Source organism: Tasmannia lanceolata, unplaced genomic scaffold, assembly GCF_043159265.1.
Source record: "Tasmannia lanceolata isolate RefF3 unplaced genomic scaffold, GAP_Taslan_0.1 ptg000003l, whole genome shotgun sequence".
Classification (NCBI taxonomy): domain Eukaryota; kingdom Viridiplantae; phylum Streptophyta; class Magnoliopsida; order Canellales; family Winteraceae; genus Tasmannia; species Tasmannia lanceolata.
Window position 1 is genome coordinate 31,413,941 of NW_027518680.1, and position 21,427 is coordinate 31,435,367.

Sequence of the window (21,427 nt, forward strand, 5' to 3'; positions counted from 1 at the left end):
CGTCCGGTCTTTATTATGGCGGGGTGATAGTGTCGTTTGATTCGATAAACGGAATTCGTTCTGACATTTCATTTGCGGTCAAATTATAGCGGGGGTTTGTTGAGATTCAGTGACGTACAGGCTATAGCGGATGAGTGTACTAGTGGATGCGAGTCATGAATCCGGTCGGAAGGTGTTTACAGGCCGTGAGCTACCCTTGGTGCACAAATATCGTTCCGACGATAACTTTTGATCCGCCCGTCAGATCGTAGCGATTCTCATATTGATTCGGGGGTACTCGGGAAGATTAATCGCGCGATGACAGCCCTTGCGGTCATCCGGCTTCCCGACATGCTCGGATCGTCCATCCGGTGTCATCTAGCAGGATTTTTTCGCACTTTCATTTAAACGGACTTCGTACGACAATGCGAGTGGAAACTCTTTATTACTTTGACAATGGAGAGGCATGCTGGGTGCGATCATACCAGCACAAATGCACTGGATCCCATCAGAACTCCGAAGTTAAGCGTGCTTGGGCGAGAGTAGTACTAGGATGGGTGACCTCCTGGGAAGTCCTCGTGTTGCACCCCTGTCACTTTTTTCGGCTATCTACCACTTTTTTCGAACAATCTTTCGGTTCTGGAACATCGATGCGAACTGAAACGCACGTTTAGTGCGTCGCCTCCTACGTTTCGGTTCGGATCTTTTTATTTTCTTCCGGATGGTGAATTCAAAGACGTCCGGTCTTTATTATGGCGGGGTGATAGTGTCGTTTGATTCGATAAACGGAATTCGTTCTGACATTTCATTTGCGGTCAAATTATAGCGGGGGTTTGTTGAGATTCAGTGACGTACAGGCTATAGCGGATGAGTGTACTAGTGGATGCGAGTCATGAATCCGGTCGGAAGGTGTTTACAGGCCGTGAGCTACCCTTGGTGCACAAATATCGTTCCGACGATAACTTTTGATCCGCCCGTCAGATCGTAGCGATTCTCATATTGATTCGGGGGTACTCGGGAAGATTAATCGCGCGATGACAGCCCTTGCGGTCATCCGGCTTCCCGACATGCTCGGATCGTCCATCCGGTGTCATCTAGCAGGATTTTTTCGCACTTTCATTTAAACGGACTTCGTACGACAATGCGAGTGGAAACTCTTTATTACTTTGACAATGGAGAGGCATGCTGGGTGCGATCATACCAGCACAAATGCACTGGATCCCATCAGAACTCCGAAGTTAAGCGTGCTTGGGCGAGAGTAGTACTAGGATGGGTGACCTCCTGGGAAGTCCTCGTGTTGCACCCCTGTCACTTTTTTCGGCTATCTACCACTTTTTTCGAACAATCTTTCGGTTCTGGAACATCGATGCGAACTGAAACGCACGTTTAGTGCGTCACCTCCTACGTTTCGGTTCGGATCTTTTTATTTTCTTCCGGATGGTGAATTCAAAGACGTCCGGTCTTTATTATGGCGGGGTGATAGTGTCGTTTGATTCGATAAACGGAATTCGTTCTGACATTTCATTTGCGGTCAAATTATAGCGGGGGTTTGTTCAGATTCAGTGACGTACAGGCTATAGCGGATGAGTGTACTAGTGGATGCGAGTCATGAATCCGGTCGGAAGGTGTTTACTGGCCGTGAGCTACCCTTGGTGCACAAATATCGTTCCGACATAACTTTTGATCCGCCCGTCAGATCGTAGCGATTCTTATATTGATTCGGGGGTACTCGGGAAGATTAATCGCGCGATGACAGCCCTTGCGGCCATCCGGCTTCCCGACATGCTCGGATCGTCCATCCGGTGTCATCTAGCAGGATTTTTTCGCACTTTCATTTAAACGGACTTCGTACGACAATGCGAGTGGAAACTCTTTATTACTTTGACAATGGAGAGGCATGCTGGGTGCGATCATACCAGCACAAATGCACTGGATCCCATCAGAACTCCGAAGTTAAGCGTGCTTGGGCGAGAGTAGTACTAGGATGGGTGACCTCCTGGGAAGTCCTCGTGTTGCACCCCTGTCACTTTTTTCGGCTATCTACCACTTTTTTCGAACAATCTTTCGGTTCTGGAACATCGATGCGAACTGAAACGCACGTTTAGTGCGACGCCTCCAACGTTTCGGTTGGGATCTTTTTATTTTCTGCCGGATAGTGAATTCAAATACGTCCGGTCTTTATTATGGCGGGGTGATAGTGTCGTTTGATTCGATAAACGGAATTCGTTCTGACATTTCATTTGCGGTCAAATTATAGCGGGGGTTTGTTTAGATTCAGTGACATACAAGCTATACCGGATGAGTGTACTAGTGGATGAAAGTCATGAATCCGGTCGGAAGGTGTTTACTGGCCGTGAGCTACCCTTGGTGCACAAATATCGTTCCGACGATAACTTTTGATCCGCCCGTCAGATCGTGGCGATTCTTATATTGATTCGGGGGTACTCGGGAAGATTAATCGCGCGATGACAGCCCTGGCGGTCATCCGGCTTTCCGACATGCTCGGATCGTCCATCCGGTGTCATCTAGCAGGATTTTTTCGCACTTTCATTTAAACGGACTTCGTACGACAATGCGAGTGGAAACTCTTTATTACTTTGACAATGGAGAGGCATGCTGGGTGCGATCATACCAGCACAAATGCACTGGATCCCATCAGAACTCCGATGTTAAGCGTGCTTGGGCGAGAGTAGTACTAGGATGGGTGACCTCCTGGGAAGTCCTCGTGTTGCACCCCTGTCACTTTTTTCGGCTATCTACCACTTTTTTCGAACAATCTTTCGGTTCTGGAACATCGATGCGAACTGAAACGCACGTTTAGTGCGTCGCCTCCTACGTTTCGGTACGGATCTTTTTATTTTCTTCCGGATGGTGAATTCAAAGACGTCCGGTCTTTATTATGGCGGGGTGATAGTGTCGTTTGATTCGATAAACGGAATTCGTTCTGACATTTCATTTGCGGTCAAATTATAGCGGGGGTTTGTTTAGATTCAGTGACGTACAGGCTATAGCGGATGAGTGTACTAGTGGATGCGAGTCATGAATCCGGTCGGAAGGTGTTTACAGGCCGTGAGCTACCCTTGGTGCACAAATATCGTTCCGACGATAACTTTTGATCCGCCCGTCAGATCGTAGCGATTCTCATATTGATTCGGGGGTACTCGGGAAGATTAATCGCGCGATGACAGCCCTTGCGGTCATCCGGCTTCCCGACATGCTCGGATCGTCCATCCGGTGTCATCTAGCAGGATTTTTTCGCACTTTCATTTAAACGGACTTCGTACGACAATGCGAGTGGAAACTCTTTATTACTTTGACAATGGAGAGGCATGCTGGGTGCGATCATACCAGCACAAATGCACTGGATCCCATCAGAACTCCGAAGTTAAGCGTGCTTGGGCGAGAGTAGTACTAGGATGGGTGACCTCCTGGGAAGTCCTCGTGTTGCACCCCTGTCACTTTTTTCGGCTATCTACCACTTTTTTCGAACAATCTTTCGGTTCTGGAACATCGATGCGAACTGAAACGCACGTTTAGTGCGTCGCCTCCTACGTTTCGGTTCGGATCTTTTTATTTTCTTCCGGATGGTGAATTCAAAGACGTCCGGTCTTTATTATGGCGGGGTGATAGTGTCGTTTGATTCGATAAACGGAATTCGTTCTGACATTTCATTTGCGGTAAATTATAGCGGGGGTTTGTTCAGATTCAGTGACGTACAGGCTATAGCGGATGAGTGTACTAGTGGATGCGAGTCATGAATCCGGTCGGAAGGTGTTTACTGGCCGTGAGCTACCCTTGGTGCACAAATATCGTTCCGACGATAACTTTTGATCTGCCCGTCAGATCGTAGCGATTCTTATATTGATTCGGGGGTACTCGGGAAGATTAATCGCGCGATGACAGCCCTTGCGGCCATCCGGCTTCCCGACATGCTCGGATCGTCCATCCGGTGTCATCTAGCAGGATTTTTTCGTACTTTCATTTAAACGGACTTCGTACGACAATGCGAGAGGAAACTCTTTATTACTTTGACAATGGAGAGGCATGCTGGGTGCGATCATACCAGCACAAATGCACTGGATCCCATCAGAACTCCGAAGTTAAGCGTGCTTGGGCGAGAGTAGTACTAGGATGGGTGACCTCCTGGGAAGTCCTCGTGTTGCACCCCTGTCACTTTTTTCGGCTATCTACCACTTTTCGAACAATCTTTCGGTTCTGGAACATCGATGCGAACTGAAACGCACGTTTAGTGCGTCGCCTCCTACGTTTCGGTTCGGATCTTTTTATTTTCTTCCGGATGGTGAATTCAAAGACGTCCGGTCTTTATTATGGCGGGGTGATAGTGTCGTTTGATTCGATAAACGGAATTCGTTCTGACATTTCATTTGCGGTCAAATTATAGCGGGGGTTTGTTCAGATTCAGTGACGTACAGGCTATAGCGGATGAGTGTACTAGTGGATGCGAGTCATGAATCCGGTCGGAAGGTGTTTACTGGCGGTGAGCTACCCTTGGTGCACAAATATCGTTCCGACGATAACTTTTGATCCGCCCGTCAGATCGTGGCGATTCTTATATTGATTCGGGGGTACTCGGGAAGACTCATCGCGCGATGACAGCCCTGGCGGTCATCCGGCTTCCCGACATGCTCGGATTGTCCATCCGGTGTCATCTAGCAGGATTTTTTCGCACTTTCATTTAAACGGACTTCGTACGACAATGCGAGTGGAAACTCTTTATTACTTTGACAATGGAAAGGCATGCTGGGTGCGATCATACCAGCACAAATGCACTGGATCCCATCAGAACTCCGAAGTTAAGCGTGCTTGGGCGAGAGTAGTACTAGGATGGGTGACCTCCTGGGAAGTCCTCGTGTTGCACCCCTGTCATTTTTTTCGGCTATCGACCACTTTTTTCGAACAATCTTTCGGTTCTGGAACATCGATGCGAACTGAAACGCACGTTTAGTGCGTCGCCTCCTACGTTTCGGTTCGGATCTTTTTATTTTCTTCCGGATGCTGAATTCAAAGACGTCCGGTCTTTATTATGGCGGGGTGATAGTGTCGTTTGATTCGATAAACGGAATTCGTTCTGACATTTCATTTGCGGTCAAATTATAGCGGGGGTTTGTTCAGATTCAGTGACGTACAGGCTATAGCGGATGAGTGTACTAGTGGATGCGAGTCATGAATCCGGTCGGAAGGTGTTTACTGGCCGTGAGCTACCCTTGGTGCACAAATATCGTTCCGACGATAACTTTTGATCCGCCCGTCAGATCGTAGCGATTCTTATATTGATTCGGGGGTACTCGGGAAGATTAATCGCGCGATGACAGCCCTTGCGGCCATCCGGCTTCCCGACATGCTCGGATCGTCCATCCGGTGTCATCTAGCAGGATTTTTTCGCACTTTCATTTAAACGGACTTCGTACGACAATGCGAGTGGAAACTCTTTATTTCTTTGACAATGGAGAGGCATGCTGGGTGCGATCATACCAGCACAAATGCACTGGATCCCATCAGAACTCCGAAGTTAAGCGTGCTTGGGCGAGAGTAGTACTACGATGGGTGACCTCCTGGGAAGTCCTCGTGTTGCACCCCTGTCACCTTTTTCGGCTATCTACCACTTTTTTCGAACAATCTTTCGGTTCTGGAACATCGATGCGAACTGAAACGCACGTTTAGTGCGTCGCCTCCTACGTTTCGGTTCGGATCTTTTTATTTTCTTCCGGATGGTGAATTCAAAGACGTCCGGTCTTTATTATGGCGGGGTGATAGTGTCGTTTGATTCGATAAACGGAATTCGTTCTGACATTTCATTTGCGGTCAAATTATAGCGGGGGTTTGTTCAGATTCAGTGACGTACAGGCTATAGCGGATGAGTGTACTAGTGGATGCGAGTCATGAATCCGGTCGGAAGGTGTTTACTGGCCGTGAGCTACCCTTGGTGCACAAATATCGTTCCGACATAACTTTTGATCCGCCCGTCAGATCGTAGCGATTCTTATATTGATTCGGGGGTACTCGGGAAGATTAATCGCGCGATGACAGCCCTTGCGGCCATCCGGCTTCCCGACATGCTCGGATCGTCCATCCGGTGTCATCTAGTAGGATTTTTTCGCACTTTCATTTAAACGGACTTCGTACGACAATGCGAGTGGAAACTCTTTATTACTTTGACAATGGAGAGGCATGCTGGGTGCGATCATACCAGCACAAAAGCACTGGATCCCATCAGAACTCCGAAGTTAAGCGTGCTTGGGCGAGAGTAGTACTAGGATGGGTGACCTCCTGGGAAGTGCTCGTGTTGCACCCCTGTCACTTTTTTCGGCTATCTACCACTTTTTTCGAACAATCTTTCGGTTCTGGAACATCGATGCGAACTGAAACGCACGTTTAGTGCGACGCCTCCTACGTTTCGGTTGGGATCTTTTTATTTTCTGCCGGATAGTGAATTCAAATACGTCCGGTCTTTATTATGGCGGGGTGATAGTGTCGTTTGATTCGATAAACGGAATTCGTTCTGACATTTCATTTGCGGTCAAATTATAGCGGGGGTTTGTTCAGATTCAGTAACGTACAGGCTATAGCGGATGAGTGTACTAGTGGATGAAAGTCATGAATCCGGTCGGAAGGTGTTTACTGGCCGTGAGCTACCCTTGGTGCACAAATATCGTTCCGACGATAACTTTTGATCCGCCCGTCAGATCGTGGCGATTCTTATATTGATTCGGGGGTACTCGGGAAGATTAATCGCGCGATGACAGCCCTGGCGGTCATCCGGCTTTCCGACATGCTCGGATCGTCCATCCGGTGTCATCTAGCAGGATTTTTTCGCACTTTCATTTAAACGGACTTCGTACGACAATGCGAGTGGAAACTCTTTATTACTTTGACAATGGAGAGGCATGCTGGGTGCGATCATACCAGCACAAATGCACTGGATCCCATCAGAACTCCGAAGTTAAGCGTGCTTGCGCGAGAGTAGTACTAGGATGGGTGACCTCCTGGGAAGTCCTCGTGTTGCACCCCTGTCACTTTTTTCGGCTATCTACCACTTTTTTCGAACAATCTTTCGGTTCTGGAACATCGATGCGAACTGAAACGCACGTTTAGTGCGTCGCCTCCTACGTTTCGGTACGGATCTTTTTATTTTCTTCCGGATGGTGAATTCAAAGACGTCCGGTCTTTATTATGGCGGGGTGATAGTGTCGTTTGATTCGATAAACGGAATTCGTTCTGACATTTCATTTGCGGTCAAATTATAGCGGGGGTTTGTTGAGATTCAGTGACGTACAGGCTATAGCGGATGAGTGTACTAGTGGATGCGAGTCATGAATCCGGTCGGAAGGTGTTTACAGGCCGTGAGCTACCCTTGGTGCACAAATATCGTTCCGACGATAACTTTTGATCCGCCCGTCAGATCGTAGCGATTCTCATATTGATTCGGGGGTACTCGGGAAGATTAATCGCGCGATGACAGCCCTTGCGGTCATCCGGCTTCCCGACATGCTCGGATCGTCCATCCGGTGTCATCTAGCAGGATTTTTTCGCACTTTCATTTAAACGGACTTCGTACGACAATGCGAGTGGAAACTCTTTATTACTTTGACAATGGAGAGGCATGCTGGGTGCGATCATACCAGCACAAATGCACTGGATCCCATCAGAACTCCGAAGTTAAGCGTGCTTGGGCGAGAGTAGTACTAGGATGGGTGACCTCCTGGGAAGTCCTCGTGTTGCACCCCTGTCACTTTTTTCGGCTATCTACCACTTTTTTCGAACAATCTTTCGGTTCTGGAACATCGATGCGAACTGAAACGCACGTTTAGTGCGTCGCCTCCTACGTTTCGGTTCGGATCTTTTTATTTTCTTCCGGATGGTGAATTCAAAGACGTCCGGTCTTCATTATGGCGGGGTGATAGTGTCGTTTGATTCGATAAACGGAATTCGTTCTGACATTTCATTTGCGGTCAAATTATAGCGGGGGTTTGTTGAGATTCAGTGACGTACAGGCTATAGCGGATGAGTGTACTAGTGGATGCGAGTCATGAATCCGGTCGGAAGGTGTTTACAGGCCGTGAGCTACCCTTGGTGCACAAATATCGTTCCGACGATAACTTTTGATCCGCCCGTCAGATCGTAGCGATTCTCATATTGATTCGGGGGTACTCGGGAAGATTAATCGCGCGATGACAGCCCTTGCGGTCATCCGGCTTCCCGACATGCTCGGATCGTCCATCCGGTGTCATCTAGCAGGATTTTTTCGCACTTTCATTTAAACGGACTTCGTACGACAATGCGAGTGGAAACTCTTTATTACTTTGACAATGGAGAGGCATGCTGGGTGCGATCATACCAGCACAAATGCACTGGATCCCATCAGAACTCCGAAGTTAAGCGTGCTTGGGCGAGAGTAGTACTAGGATGGGTGACCTCCTGGGAAGTCCTCGTGTTGCACCCCTGTCACTTTTTTCGGCTATCTACCACTTTTTTCGAACAATCTTTCGGTTCTGGAACATCGATGCGAACTGAAACGCACGTTTAGTGCGTCACCTCCTACGTTTCGGTTCGGATCTTTTTATTTTCTTCCGGATGGTGAATTCAAAGACGTCCGGTCTTTATTATGGCGGGGTGATAGTGTCGTTTGATTCGATAAACGGAATTCGTTCTGACATTTCATTTGCGGTCAAATTATAGCGGGGGTTTGTTCAGATTCAGTGACGTACAGGCTATAGCGGATGAGTGTACTAGTGGATGCGAGTCATGAATCCGGTCGGAAGGTGTTTACTGGCCGTGAGCTACCCTTGGTGCACAAATATCGTTCCGACATAACTTTTGATCCGCCCGTCAGATCGTAGCGATTCTTATATTGATTCGGGGGTACTCGGGAAGATTAATCGCGCGATGACAGCCCTTGCGGCCATCCGGCTTCCCGACATGCTCGGATCGTCCATCCGGTGTCATCTAGCAGGATTTTTTCGCACTTTCATTTAAACGGACTTCGTACGACAATGCGAGTGGAAACTCTTTATTACTTTGACAATGGTGAGGCATGCTGGGTGCGATCATACCAGCACAAATGCACTGGATCCCATCAGAACTCCGAAGTTAAGCGTGCTTGGGCGAGAGTAGTACTAGGATGGGTGACCTCCTGGGAAGTCCTCGTGTTGCACCCCTGTCACTTTTTTCGGCTATCTACCACTTTTTTCGAACAATCTTTCGGTTCTGGAACATCGATGCGAACTGAAACGCACGTTTAGTGCGACGCCTCCAACGTTTCGGTTGGGATCTTTTTATTTTCTGCCGGATAGTGAATTCAAATACGTCCGGTCTTTATTATGGCGGGGTGATAGTGTCGTTTGATTCGATAAACGGAATTCGTTCTGACATTTCATTTGCGGTCAAATTATAGCGGGGGTTTGTTTAGATTCAGTGACATACAAGCTATACCGGATGAGTGTACTAGTGGATGAAAGTCATGAATCCGGTCGGAAGGTGTTTACTGGCCGTGAGCTACCCTTGGTGCACAAATATCGTTCCGACGATAACTTTTGATCCGCCCGTCAGATCGTGGCGATTCTTATATTGATTCGGGGGTACTCGGGAAGATTAATCGCGCGATGACAGCCCTGGCGGTCATCCGGCTTTCCGACATGCTCGGATCGTCCATCCGGTGTCATCTAGCAGGATTTTTTCGCACTTTCATTTAAACGGACTTCGTACGACAATGCGAGTGGAAACTCTTTATTACTTTGACAATGGAGAGGCATGCTGGGTGCGATCATACCAGCACAAATGCACTGGATCCCATCAGAACTCCGAAGTTAAGCGTGCTTGGGCGAGAGTAGTACTAGGATGGGTGACCTCCTGGGAAGTCCTCGTGTTGCACCCCTGTCACTTTTTTCGGCTATCTACCACTTTTTTCGAACAATCTTTCGGTTCTGGAACATCGATGCGAACTGAAACGCACGTTTAGTGCGTCGCCTCCTACGTTTCGGTACGGATCTTTTTATTTTCTTCCGGATGGTGAATTCAAAGACGTCCGGTCTTTATTATGGCGGGGTGATAGTGTCGTTTGATTCGATAAACGGAATTCGTTCTGACATTTCATTTGCGGTCAAATTATAGCGGGGGTTTGTTTAGATTCAGTGACGTACAGGCTATAGCGGATGAGTGTACTAGTGGATGCGAGTCATGAATCCGGTCGGAAGGTGTTTACAGGCCGTGAGCTACCCTTGGTGCACAAATATCGTTCCGACGATAACTTTTGATCCGCCCGTCAGATCGTAGCGATTCTCATATTGATTCGGGGGTACTCGGGAAGATTAATCGCGCGATGACAGCCCTTGCGGTCATCCGGCTTCCCGACATGCTCGGATCGTCCATCCGGTGTCATCTAGCAGGATTTTTTCGCACTTTCATTTAAACGGACTTCGTACGACAATGCGAGTGGAAACTCTTTATTACTTTGACAATGGAGAGGCATGCTGGGTGCGATCATACCAGCACAAATGCACTGGATCCCATCAGAACTCCGAAGTTAAGCGTGCTTGGGCGAGAGTAGTACTAGGATGGGTGACCTCCTGGGAAGTCCTCGTGTTGCACCCCTGTCACTTTTTTCGGCTATCTACCACTTTTTTCGAACAATCTTTCGGTTCTGGAACATCGATGCGAACTGAAACGCACGTTTAGTGCGTCGCCTCCTACGTTTCGGTTCGGATCTTTTTATTTTCTTCCGGATGGTGAATTCAAAGACGTCCGGTCTTTATTATGGCGGGGTGATAGTGTCGTTTGATTCGATAAACGGAATTCGTTCTGACATTTCATTTGCGGTAAATTATAGCGGGGGTTTGTTCAGATTCAGTTACGTACAGGCTATAGCGGATGAGTGTACTAGTGGATGCGAGTCATGAATCCGGTCGGAAGGTGTTTACTGGCCGTGAGCTACCCTTGGTGCACAAATATCGTTCCGACGATAACTTTTGATCTGCCCGTCAGATCGTAGCGATTCTTATATTGATTCGGGGGTACTCGGGAAGATTAATCGCGCGATGACAGCCCTTGCGGCCATCCGGCTTCCCGACATGCTCGGATCGTCCATCCGGTGTCATCTAGCAGGATTTTTTCGTACTTTCATTTAAACGGACTTCGTACGACAATGCGAGAGGAAACTCTTTATTACTTTGACAATGGAGAGGCATGCTGGGTGCGATCATACCAGCACAAATGCACTGGATCCCATCAGAACTCCGAAGTTAAGCGTGCTTGGGCGAGAGTAGTACTAGGATGGGTGACCTCCTGGGAAGTCCTCGTGTTGCACCCCTGTCACTTTTTTCGGCTATCTACCACTTTTCGAACAATCTTTCGGTTCTGGAACATCGATGCGAACTGAAACGCACGTTTAGTGCGTCGCCTCCTACGTTTCGGTTCGGATCTTTTTATTTTCTTCCGGATGGTGAATTCAAAGACGTCCGGTCTTTATTATGGCGGGGTGATAGTGTCGTTTGATTCGATAAACGGAATTCGTTCTGACATTTCATTTGCGGTCAAATTATAGCGGGGGTTTGTTCAGATTCAGTGACGTACAGGCTATAGCGGATGAGTGTACTAGTGGATGCGAGTCATGAATCCGGTCGGAAGGTGTTTACTGGCGGTGAGCTACCCTTGGTGCACAAATATCGTTCCGACGATAACTTTTGATCCGCCCGTCAGATCGTGGCGATTCTTATATTGATTCGGGGGTACTCGGGAAGACTCATCGCGCGATGACAGCCCTGGCGGTCATCCGGCTTCCCGACATGCTCGGATTGTCCATCCGGTGTCATCTAGCAGGATTTTTTCGCACTTTCATTTAAACGGACTTCGTACGACAATGCGAGTGGAAACTCTTTATTACTTTGACAATGGAAAGGCATGCTGGGTGCGATCATACCAGCACAAATGCACTGGATCCCATCAGAACTCCGAAGTTAAGCGTGCTTGGGCGAGAGTAGTACTAGGATGGGTGACCTCCTGGGAAGTCCTCGTGTTGCACCCCTGTCACTTTTTTCGGCTATCGACCACTTTTTTCGAACAATCTTTCGGTTCTGGAACATCGATGCGAACTGAAACGCACGTTTAGTGCGTCGCCTCCTACGTTTCGGTTCGGATCTTTTTATTTTCTTCCGGATGCTGAATTCAAAGACGTCCGGTCTTTATTATGGCGGGGTGATAGTGTCGTTTGATTCGATAAACGGAATTCGTTCTGACATTTCATTTGCGGTCAAATTATAGCGGGGGTTTGTTCAGATTCAGTGACGTACAGGCTATAGCGGATGAGTGTACTAGTGGATGCGAGTCATGAATCCGGTCGGAAGGTGTTTACTGGCCGTGAGCTACCCTTGGTGCACAAATATCGTTCCGACGATAACTTTTGATCCGCCCGTCAGATCGTAGCGATTCTTATATTGATTCGGGGGTACTCGGGAAGATTAATCGCGCGATGACAGCCCTTGCGGCCATCCGGCTTCCCGACATGCTCGGATCGTCCATCCGGTGTCATCTAGCAGGATTTTTTCGCACTTTCATTTAAACGGACTTCGTACGACAATGCGAGTGGAAACTCTTTATTTCTTTGACAATGGAGAGGCATGCTGGGTGCGATCATACCAGCACAAATGCACTGGATCCCATCAGAACTCCGAAGTTAAGCGTGCTTGGGCGAGAGTAGTACTACGATGGGTGACCTCCTGGGAAGTCCTCGTGTTGCACCCCTGTCACCTTTTTCGGCTATCTACCACTTTTTTCGAACAATCTTTCGGTTCTGGAACATCGATGCGAACTGAAACGCACGTTTAGTGCGTCGCCTCCTACGTTTCGGTTCGGATCTTTTTATTTTCTTCCGGATGGTGAATTCAAAGACGTCCGGTCTTTATTATGGCGGGGTGATAGTGTCGTTTGATTCGATAAACGGAATTCGTTCTGACATTTCATTTGCGGTCAAATTATAGCGGGGGTTTGTTCAGATTCAGTGACGTACAGGCTATAGCGGATGAGTGTACTAGTGGATGCGAGTCATGAATCCGGTCGGAAGGTGTTTACTGGCCGTGAGCTACCCTTGGTGCACAAATATCGTTCCGACATAACTTTTGATCCGCCCGTCAGATCGTAGCGATTCTTATATTGATTCGGGGGTACTCGGGAAGATTAATCGCGCGATGACAGCCCTTGCGGCCATCCGGCTTCCCGACATGCTCGGATCGTCCATCCGGTGTCATCTAGTAGGATTTTTTCGCACTTTCATTTAAACGGACTTCGTACGACAATGCGAGTGGAAACTCTTTATTACTTTGACAATGGAGAGGCATGCTGGGTGCGATCATACCAGCACAAAAGCACTGGATCCCATCAGAACTCCGAAGTTAAGCGTGCTTGGGCGAGAGTAGTACTAGGATGGGTGACCTCCTGGGAAGTGCTCGTGTTGCACCCCTGTCACTTTTTTCGGCTATCTACCACTTTTTTCGAACAATCTTTCGGTTCTGGAACATCGATGCGAACTGAAACGCACGTTTAGTGCGACGCCTCCTACGTTTCGGTTGGGATCTTTTTATTTTCTGCCGGATAGTGAATTCAAATACGTCCGGTCTTTATTATGGCGGGGTGATAGTGTCGTTTGATTCGATAAACGGAATTCGTTCTGACATTTCATTTGCGGTCAAATTATAGCGGGGGTTTGTTCAGATTCAGTAACGTACAGGCTATAGCGGATGAGTGTACTAGTGGATGAAAGTCATGAATCCGGTCGGAAGGTGTTTACTGGCCGTGAGCTACCCTTGGTGCACAAATATCGTTCCGACGATAACTTTTGATCCGCCCGTCAGATCGTGGCGATTCTTATATTGATTCGGGGGTACTCGGGAAGATTAATCGCGCGATGACAGCCCTGGCGGTCATCCGGCTTTCCGACATGCTCGGATCGTCCATCCGGTGTCATCTAGCAGGATTTTTTCGCACTTTCATTTAAACGGACTTCGTACGACAATGCGAGTGGAAACTCTTTATTACTTTGACAATGGAGAGGCATGCTGGGTGCGATCATACCAGCACAAATGCACTGGATCCCATCAGAACTCCGAAGTTAAGCGTGCTTGCGCGAGAGTAGTACTAGGATGGGTGACCTCCTGGGAAGTCCTCGTGTTGCACCCCTGTCACTTTTTTCGGCTATCTACCACTTTTTTCGAACAATCTTTCGGTTCTGGAACATCGATGCGAACTGAAACGCACGTTTAGTGCGTCGCCTCCTACGTTTCGGTACGGATCTTTTTATTTTCTTCCGGATGGTGAATTCAAAGACGTCCGGTCTTTATTATGGCGGGGTGATAGTGTCGTTTGATTCGATAAACGGAATTCGTTCTGACATTTCATTTGCGGTCAAATTATAGCGGGGGTTTGTTGAGATTCAGTGACGTACAGGCTATAGCGGATGAGTGTACTAGTGGATGCGAGTCATGAATCCGGTCGGAAGGTGTTTACAGGCCGTGAGCTACCCTTGGTGCACAAATATCGTTCCGACGATAACTTTTGATCCGCCCGTCAGATCGTAGCGATTCTCATATTGATTCGGGGGTACTCGGGAAGATTAATCGCGCGATGACAGCCCTTGCGGTCATCCGGCTTCCCGACATGCTCGGATCGTCCATCCGGTGTCATCTAGCAGGATTTTTTCGCACTTTCATTTAAACGGACTTCGTACGACAATGCGAGTGGAAACTCTTTATTACTTTGACAATGGAGAGGCATGCTGGGTGCGATCATACCAGCACAAATGCACTGGATCCCATCAGAACTCCGAAGTTAAGCGTGCTTGGGCGAGAGTAGTACTAGGATGGGTGACCTCCTGGGAAGTCCTCGTGTTGCACCCCTGTCACTTTTTTCGGCTATCTACCACTTTTTTCGAACAATCTTTCGGTTCTGGAACATCGATGCGAACTGAAACGCACGTTTAGTGCGTCGCCTCCTACGTTTCGGTTCGGATCTTTTTATTTTCTTCCGGATGGTGAATTCAAAGACGTCCGGTCTTTATTATGGCGGGGTGATAGTGTCGTTTGATTCGATAAACGGAATTCGTTCTGACATTTCATTTGCGGTCAAATTATAGCGGGGGTTTGTTCAGATTCAGTGACGTACAGGCTATAGCGGATGAGTGTACTAGTGGATGCGAGTCATGAATCCGGTCGGAAGGTGTTTACTGGCCGTGAGCTACCCTTGGTGCACAAATATCGTTCCGACATAACTTTTGATCCGCCCGTCAGATCGTAGCGATTCTTATATTGATTCGGGGGTACTCGGGAAGATTAATCGCGCGATGGCAGCCCTTGCGGCCATCCGGCTTCCCGACATGCTCGGATCGTCCATCCGGTGTCATCTAGTAGGATTTTTTCGCACTTTCATTTAAACGGACTTCGTACGACAATGCGAGTGGAAACTCTTTATTACTTTGACAATGGAGAGGCATGCTGGGTGCGATCATACCAGCACAAATGCACTGGATCCCATCAGAACTCCGAAGTTAAGCGTGCTTGGGCGAGAGTAGTACTAGGATGGGTGACCTCCTGGGAAGTCCTCGTGTTGCACCCCTGTCACTTTTTTCGGCTATCTACCACTTTTTTCGAACAATCTTTCGGTTCTGGAACATCGATGCGAACTGAAACGCACGTTTAGTGCGACGCCTCCTACGTTTCGGTTGGGATCTTTTTATTTTCTGCTGAATAGTGAATTCAAATACGTCCGGTCTTTATTATGGCGGGGTGATAGTGTCGTTTGATTCGATAAACGGAATTCGTTCTGACATTTCATTTGCGGTCAAATTATAGCGGGGGTTTGTTCAGATTCAGTAACGTACAGGCTATAGCGGATGAGTGTACTAGTGGATGAAAGTCATGAATCCGGTCGGAAGGTGTTTACTGGCCGTGAGCTACCCTTGGTGCACAAATATCGTTCCGACGATAACTTTTGATCCGCCCGTCAGATCGTGGCGATTCTTATATTGATTCGGGGGTACTCGGGAAGATTAATCGCGCGATGACAGCCTTGGCGGTCATCCGGCTTTCCGACATGCTCGGATCGTCCATCCGGTGTCATCTAGCAGGATTTTTTCGCACTTTCATTTAAACGGACTTCGTACGACAATGCGAGTGGAAACTCTTTCTTACTTTGACAATGGAGAGGCATGCTGGGTGCGATCATACCAGCACAAATGCACTGGATCCCATCAGAACTCCGAAGTTAAGCGTGCTTGGGCGAGAGTAGTACTAGGATGGGTGACCTCCTGGGAAGTCCTCGTGTTGCACCCCTGTCACTTTTTTCGGCTATCTACCACTTTTTTCGAACAATCTTTCGGTTCTGGAACATCGATGCGAACTGAAACGCACGTTTAGTGCGTCGCCTCCTACGTTTCGGTACGGATCTTTTTATTTTCTTCCGGATGGTGAATTCAAAGACGTCCGGTCTTTATTATGGCGGGGTGATAGTGTCGTTTGATTCGATAAACGGAATTCGTTCTGACATTTCATTTGCGGTCAAATTATAGCGGGGGTTTGTTTAGATTCAGTGACGTACAGGCTATAGCGGATGAGTGTACTAGTGGATGCGAGTCATGAATCCGGTCGGAAGGTGTTTACAGGCCGTGAGCTACCCTTGGTGCACAAATATCGTTCCGACGATAACTTTTGATCCGCCCGTCAGATCGTAGCGATTCTCATATTGATTCGGGGGTACTCGGGAAGATTAATCGCGCGATGACAGCCCTTGCGGTCATCCGGCTTCCCGACATGCTCGGATCGTCCATCCGGTGTCATCTAGCAGGATTTTTTCGCACTTTCATTTAAACGGACTTCGTACGACAATGCGAGTGGAAACTCTTTATTACTTTGACAATGGAGAGGCATGCTGGGTGCGATCATACCAGCACAAATGCACTGGATCCCATCAGAACTCCGAAGTTAAGCGTGCTTGGGCGAGAGTAGTACTAGGATGGGTGACCTCCTGGGAAGTCCTCGTGTTGCACCCCTGTCACTTTTTTCGGCTATCTACCACTTTTTTCGAACAATCTTTCGGTTCTGGAACATCGATGCGAACTGAAACGCACGTTTAGTGCGTCGCCTCCTACGTTTCGGTTCGGATCTTTTTATTTTCTTCCGGATGGTGAATTCAAAGACGTCCGGTCTTTATTATGGCGGGGTGATAGTGTCGTTTGATTCGATAAACGGAATTCGTTCTGACATTTCATTTGCGGTCAAATTATAGCGGGGGTTTGTTCAGATTCAGTGACGTACAGGCTATAGCGGATGAGTGTACTAGTGGATGCGAGTCATGAATCCGGTCGGAAGGTGTTTACTGGCCGTGAGCTACCCTTGGTGCACAAATATCGTTCCGACGATAACTTTTGATCCGCCCGTCAGATCGTAGCGATTCTTATATTGATTCGGGGGTACTCGGGAAGATTAATCGCGCGATGACAGCCCTTGCGGCCATCCGGCTTCCCGACATGCTCGGATCGTCCATCCGGTGTCATCTAGCAGGATTTTTTCGCACTTTCATTTAAACGGACTTCGTACGACAATGCGAGTGGAAACTCTTTATTACTTTGACAATGGAGAGGCATGCTGGGTGCGATCATACCAGCACAAATTCACTGGATCCCATCAGAACTCCGAAGTTAAGCGTGCTTGGGCGAGAGTAGTACTAGGATGGGTGACCTCCTGGGAAGTCCTCGTGTTGCACCCCTGTCACTTTTTTCGGCTATCTACCACTTTTTTCGAACAATCTTTCGGTTCTGGAACATCGATGCGAACTGAAACGCACGTTTAGTGCGACGCCTCCTACGTTTCGGTTGGGATCTTTTTATTTTCTGCCGGATAGTGAATTCAAATACGTCCGGTCTTTATTATGGCGGGGTGATAGTGTCGTTTGATTCGATAAACGGAATTCGTTCTGACATTTCATTTGCGGTCAAATTATAGCGGGGGTTTGTTCAGATTCAGTAACGTACAGGCTATAGCGGATGAGTGTACTAGTGGATGAAAGTCATGAATCCGGTCGGAAGGTGTTTACTGGCCGTGAGCTACCCTTGGTGCACAAATATCGTTCCGACGATAACTTTTGATCCGCCCGTCAGATCGTGGCGATTCTTATATTGATTCGGGGGTACTCGGGAAGATTAATCGCGCGATGACAGCCCTGGCGGTCATCCGGCTTTCCGACATGCTCGGATCGTCCATCCGGTGTCATCTAGCAGGATTTTTTCGCACTTTCATTTAAACGGACTTCGTACGACAATGCGAGTGGAAACTCTTTATTACTTTGACAATGGAGAGGCATGCTGGGTGCGATCATACCAGCACAAATGCACTGGATCCCATCAGAACTCCGAAGTTAAGCGTGCTTGCGCGAGAGTAGTACTAGGATGGGTGACCTCCTGGGAAGTCCTCGTGTTGCACCCCTGTCACTTTTTTCGGCTATCTACCACTTTTTTCGAACAATCTTTCGGTTCTGGAACATCGATGCGAACTGAAACGCACGTTTAGTGCGTCGCCTCCTACGTTTCGGTACGGATCTTTTTATTTTCTTCCGGATGGTGAATTCAAAGACGTCCGGTCTTTATTATGGCGGGGTGATAGTGTCGTTTGATTCGATAAACGGAATTCGTTCTGACATTTCATTTGCGGTCAAATTATAGCGGGGGTTTGTTGAGATTCAGTGACGTACAGGCTATAGCGGATGAGTGTACTAGTGGATGCGAGTCATGAATCCGGTCGGAAGGTGTTTACAGGCCGTGAGCTACCCTTGGTGCACAAATATCGTTCCGACGATAACTTTTGATCCGCCCGTCAGATCGTAGCGATTCTCATATTGATTCGGGGGTACTCGGGAAGATTAATCGCGCGATGACAGCCCTTGCGGTCATCCGGCTTCCCGACATGCTCGGATCGTCCATCCGGTGTCATCTAGCAGGATTTTTTCGCACTTTCATTTAAACGGACTTCGTACGACAATGCGAGTGGAAACTCTTTATTACTTTGACAATGGAGAGGCATGCTGGGTGCGATCATACCAGCACAAATGCACTGGATCCCATCAGAACTCCGAAGTTAAGCGTGCTTGGGCGAGAGTAGTACTAGGATGGGTGACCTCCTGGGAAGTCCTCGTGTTGCACCCCTGTCACTTTTTTCGGCTATCTACCACTTTTTTCGAACAATCTTTCGGTTCTGGAACATCGATGCGAACTGAAACGCACGTTTAGTGCGTCGCCTCCTACGTTTCGGTTCGGATCTTTTTATTTTCTTCCGGATGGTGAATTCAAAGACGTCCGGTCTTTATTATGGCGGGGTGATAGTGTCGTTTGATTCGATAAACGGAATTCGTTCTGACATTTCATTTGCGGTCAAATTATAGCGGGGGTTTGTTCAGATTCAGTGACGTACAGGCTATAGCGGATGAGTGTACTAGTGGATGCGAGTCATGAATCCGGTCGGAAGGTGTTTACTGGCCGTGAGCTACCCTTGGTGCACAAATATCGTTCCGACATAACTTTTGATCCGCCCGTCAGATCGTAGCGATTCTTATATTGATTCGGGGGTACTCGGGAAGATTAATCGCGCGATGGCAGCCCTTGCGGCCATCCGGCTTCCCGACATGCTCGGATCGTCCATCCGGTGTCATCTAGTAGGATTTTTTCGCACTTTCATTTAAACGGACTTCGTACGACAATGCGAGTGGAAACTCTTTATTACTTTGACAATGGAGAGGCATGCTGGGTGCGATCATACCAGCACAAATGCACTGGATCCCATCAGAACTCCGAAGTTAAGCGTGCTTGGGCGAGAGTAGTACTAGGATGGGTGACCTCCTGGGAAGTCCTCGTGTTGCACCCCTGTCACTTTTTTCGGCTATCTACCACTTTTTTCGAACAATCTTTCGGTTCTGGAACATCGATGCGAACTGAAACGCACGTTTAGTGCGACGCCTCCTACGTTTCGGTTGGGATCTTTTTATTTTCTGCTGAATAGTGAATTCAAATACGTCCGGTCTTTATTATGGCGGGGTGATAGTGTCGTTTGATTCGATAAACGGAATTCGTTCTGACATTTCATTTGCGGTCAAATTATAGCGGGGGTTTGTTCAGATTCAGTAACGTACAGGCTATAGCGGATGAGTGTACTAGTGGATGAAAGTCATGAATCCGGTCGGAAGGTGTTTACTGGCCGTGAGCTACCCTTGGTGCACAAATATCGTTCCGACGATAACTTTTGATCCGCCCGTCAGATCGTGGCGATTCTTATATTGATTCGGGGGTACTCGGGAAGATTAATCGCGCGATGACAGCCCTGGCGGTCATCCGGCTTTCCGACATGCTCGGATCGTCCATCCGGTGTCATCTAGCAGGATTTTTTCGCACTTTCATTTAAACGGACTTCGTACGACAATGCGAGTGGAAACTCTTTATTACTTTGACAATGGAGAGGCATGCTGGGTGCGATCATACCAGCACAAATGCACTGGATCCCATCAGAACTCCGAAGTTAAGCGTGCTTGGGCGAGAGTAGTACTAGGATGGGTGACCTCCTGGGAAGTCCTCGTGTTGCACCCCTGTCACTTTTTTCGGCTATCTACCACTTTTTTCGAACAATCTTTCGGTTCTGGAACATCGATGCGAACTGAAACGCACGTTTAGTGCGTCGCCTCCTACGTTTCGGTACGGATCTTTTTATTTTCTTCCGGATGGTGAATTCAAAGACGTCCGGTCTTTATTATGGCGGGGTGATAGTGTCGTTTGATTCGATAAACGGAATTCGTTCTGACATTTCATTTGCGGTCAAATTATAGCGGGGGTTTGTTTAGATTCAGTGACGTACAGGCTATAGCGGATGAGTGTACTAGTGGATGCGAGTCATGAATCCGGTCGGAAGGTGTTTACAGGCCGTGAGCTACCCTTGGTGCACAAATATCGTTCCGACGATAACTTTTGATCCGCCCGTCAGATCGTAGCGATTCTCATATTGATTCGGGGGTACTCGGGAAGATTAATCGCGCGATGACAGCCCTTGCGGTCATCCGGCTTCCCGACATGCTCGGATCGTCCATCCGGTGTCATCTAGCAGGATTTTTTCGCACTTTCATTTAAACGGACTTCGTACGACAATGCGAGTGGAAACTCTTTATTACTTTGACAATGGAGAGGCATGCTGGGTGCGATCATACCAGCACAAATGCACTGGATCCCATCAGAACTCCGAAGTTAAGCGTGCTTGGGCGAGAGTAGTACTAGGATGGGTGACCTCCTGGGAAGTCCTCGTGTTGCACCCCTGTCACTTTTTTCGGCTATCTACCACTTTTTTCGAACAATCTTTCGGTTCTGGAACATCGATGCGAACTGAAACGCACGTTTAGTGCGTCGCCTCCTACGTTTCGG

General features: G+C 48.1%; 30 non-coding genes across 30 annotated transcripts; all 30 read left to right on the forward strand.

The window, feature by feature from the left end:
- Window positions 1-450: 450 nt before the first annotated feature.
- On the forward strand, window positions 451-569 carry LOC143872326 (5S ribosomal RNA). Its single transcript, XR_013247080.1, has one exon. It is a non-coding gene; the product is annotated as a 5S ribosomal RNA (ribosomal RNA).
- Window positions 570-1,166: 597 nt separating this feature from the next.
- On the forward strand, window positions 1,167-1,285 carry LOC143872327 (5S ribosomal RNA). The gene has a single exon (XR_013247081.1). It is a non-coding gene; the product is annotated as a 5S ribosomal RNA (ribosomal RNA).
- A 596-nt stretch (window positions 1,286-1,881) lies between these two features.
- On the forward strand, window positions 1,882-2,000 carry LOC143872328 (5S ribosomal RNA). Its single transcript, XR_013247082.1, has one exon. It is a non-coding gene; the product is annotated as a 5S ribosomal RNA (ribosomal RNA).
- A 597-nt stretch (window positions 2,001-2,597) lies between these two features.
- Window positions 2,598-2,716, forward strand: LOC143873633 (5S ribosomal RNA). The gene has a single exon (XR_013248335.1). It is a non-coding gene; the product is annotated as a 5S ribosomal RNA (ribosomal RNA).
- Window positions 2,717-3,313: 597 nt separating this feature from the next.
- Window positions 3,314-3,432, forward strand: LOC143872329 (5S ribosomal RNA). Its single transcript, XR_013247083.1, has one exon. It is a non-coding gene; the product is annotated as a 5S ribosomal RNA (ribosomal RNA).
- Window positions 3,433-4,028: 596 nt separating this feature from the next.
- Window positions 4,029-4,147, forward strand: LOC143872332 (5S ribosomal RNA). The gene has a single exon (XR_013247085.1). It is a non-coding gene; the product is annotated as a 5S ribosomal RNA (ribosomal RNA).
- Window positions 4,148-4,742: 595 nt separating this feature from the next.
- LOC143872333 (5S ribosomal RNA) lies at window positions 4,743-4,861 on the forward strand. The gene has a single exon (XR_013247086.1). It is a non-coding gene; the product is annotated as a 5S ribosomal RNA (ribosomal RNA).
- Window positions 4,862-5,458: 597 nt separating this feature from the next.
- LOC143873104 (5S ribosomal RNA) lies at window positions 5,459-5,577 on the forward strand. Its single transcript, XR_013247825.1, has one exon. It is a non-coding gene; the product is annotated as a 5S ribosomal RNA (ribosomal RNA).
- A 596-nt stretch (window positions 5,578-6,173) lies between these two features.
- Window positions 6,174-6,292, forward strand: LOC143873082 (5S ribosomal RNA). The gene has a single exon (XR_013247805.1). It is a non-coding gene; the product is annotated as a 5S ribosomal RNA (ribosomal RNA).
- Window positions 6,293-6,889: 597 nt separating this feature from the next.
- On the forward strand, window positions 6,890-7,008 carry LOC143874439 (5S ribosomal RNA). The gene has a single exon (XR_013249118.1). It is a non-coding gene; the product is annotated as a 5S ribosomal RNA (ribosomal RNA).
- Window positions 7,009-7,605: 597 nt separating this feature from the next.
- On the forward strand, window positions 7,606-7,724 carry LOC143872334 (5S ribosomal RNA). The gene has a single exon (XR_013247087.1). It is a non-coding gene; the product is annotated as a 5S ribosomal RNA (ribosomal RNA).
- A 597-nt stretch (window positions 7,725-8,321) lies between these two features.
- Window positions 8,322-8,440, forward strand: LOC143872335 (5S ribosomal RNA). Its single transcript, XR_013247088.1, has one exon. It is a non-coding gene; the product is annotated as a 5S ribosomal RNA (ribosomal RNA).
- A 596-nt stretch (window positions 8,441-9,036) lies between these two features.
- Window positions 9,037-9,155, forward strand: LOC143872336 (5S ribosomal RNA). The gene has a single exon (XR_013247089.1). It is a non-coding gene; the product is annotated as a 5S ribosomal RNA (ribosomal RNA).
- Window positions 9,156-9,752: 597 nt separating this feature from the next.
- On the forward strand, window positions 9,753-9,871 carry LOC143872338 (5S ribosomal RNA). The gene has a single exon (XR_013247091.1). It is a non-coding gene; the product is annotated as a 5S ribosomal RNA (ribosomal RNA).
- Window positions 9,872-10,468: 597 nt separating this feature from the next.
- LOC143872339 (5S ribosomal RNA) lies at window positions 10,469-10,587 on the forward strand. The gene has a single exon (XR_013247092.1). It is a non-coding gene; the product is annotated as a 5S ribosomal RNA (ribosomal RNA).
- Window positions 10,588-11,183: 596 nt separating this feature from the next.
- LOC143872340 (5S ribosomal RNA) lies at window positions 11,184-11,302 on the forward strand. Its single transcript, XR_013247093.1, has one exon. It is a non-coding gene; the product is annotated as a 5S ribosomal RNA (ribosomal RNA).
- Window positions 11,303-11,897: 595 nt separating this feature from the next.
- On the forward strand, window positions 11,898-12,016 carry LOC143872341 (5S ribosomal RNA). The gene has a single exon (XR_013247094.1). It is a non-coding gene; the product is annotated as a 5S ribosomal RNA (ribosomal RNA).
- Window positions 12,017-12,613: 597 nt separating this feature from the next.
- Window positions 12,614-12,732, forward strand: LOC143873105 (5S ribosomal RNA). Its single transcript, XR_013247826.1, has one exon. It is a non-coding gene; the product is annotated as a 5S ribosomal RNA (ribosomal RNA).
- Window positions 12,733-13,328: 596 nt separating this feature from the next.
- Window positions 13,329-13,447, forward strand: LOC143873083 (5S ribosomal RNA). The gene has a single exon (XR_013247806.1). It is a non-coding gene; the product is annotated as a 5S ribosomal RNA (ribosomal RNA).
- Window positions 13,448-14,044: 597 nt separating this feature from the next.
- Window positions 14,045-14,163, forward strand: LOC143874440 (5S ribosomal RNA). The gene has a single exon (XR_013249119.1). It is a non-coding gene; the product is annotated as a 5S ribosomal RNA (ribosomal RNA).
- A 597-nt stretch (window positions 14,164-14,760) lies between these two features.
- LOC143872342 (5S ribosomal RNA) lies at window positions 14,761-14,879 on the forward strand. Its single transcript, XR_013247095.1, has one exon. It is a non-coding gene; the product is annotated as a 5S ribosomal RNA (ribosomal RNA).
- Window positions 14,880-15,475: 596 nt separating this feature from the next.
- LOC143872343 (5S ribosomal RNA) lies at window positions 15,476-15,594 on the forward strand. Its single transcript, XR_013247096.1, has one exon. It is a non-coding gene; the product is annotated as a 5S ribosomal RNA (ribosomal RNA).
- Window positions 15,595-16,191: 597 nt separating this feature from the next.
- Window positions 16,192-16,310, forward strand: LOC143872344 (5S ribosomal RNA). The gene has a single exon (XR_013247097.1). It is a non-coding gene; the product is annotated as a 5S ribosomal RNA (ribosomal RNA).
- A 597-nt stretch (window positions 16,311-16,907) lies between these two features.
- On the forward strand, window positions 16,908-17,026 carry LOC143872345 (5S ribosomal RNA). Its single transcript, XR_013247098.1, has one exon. It is a non-coding gene; the product is annotated as a 5S ribosomal RNA (ribosomal RNA).
- A 597-nt stretch (window positions 17,027-17,623) lies between these two features.
- Window positions 17,624-17,742, forward strand: LOC143873306 (5S ribosomal RNA). Its single transcript, XR_013248021.1, has one exon. It is a non-coding gene; the product is annotated as a 5S ribosomal RNA (ribosomal RNA).
- Window positions 17,743-18,339: 597 nt separating this feature from the next.
- Window positions 18,340-18,458, forward strand: LOC143874441 (5S ribosomal RNA). The gene has a single exon (XR_013249120.1). It is a non-coding gene; the product is annotated as a 5S ribosomal RNA (ribosomal RNA).
- Window positions 18,459-19,055: 597 nt separating this feature from the next.
- Window positions 19,056-19,174, forward strand: LOC143872346 (5S ribosomal RNA). The gene has a single exon (XR_013247099.1). It is a non-coding gene; the product is annotated as a 5S ribosomal RNA (ribosomal RNA).
- Window positions 19,175-19,770: 596 nt separating this feature from the next.
- LOC143872348 (5S ribosomal RNA) lies at window positions 19,771-19,889 on the forward strand. The gene has a single exon (XR_013247100.1). It is a non-coding gene; the product is annotated as a 5S ribosomal RNA (ribosomal RNA).
- Window positions 19,890-20,486: 597 nt separating this feature from the next.
- On the forward strand, window positions 20,487-20,605 carry LOC143872350 (5S ribosomal RNA). Its single transcript, XR_013247102.1, has one exon. It is a non-coding gene; the product is annotated as a 5S ribosomal RNA (ribosomal RNA).
- Window positions 20,606-21,202: 597 nt separating this feature from the next.
- Window positions 21,203-21,321, forward strand: LOC143872351 (5S ribosomal RNA). Its single transcript, XR_013247103.1, has one exon. It is a non-coding gene; the product is annotated as a 5S ribosomal RNA (ribosomal RNA).
- Window positions 21,322-21,427: the final 106 nt, after the last annotated feature.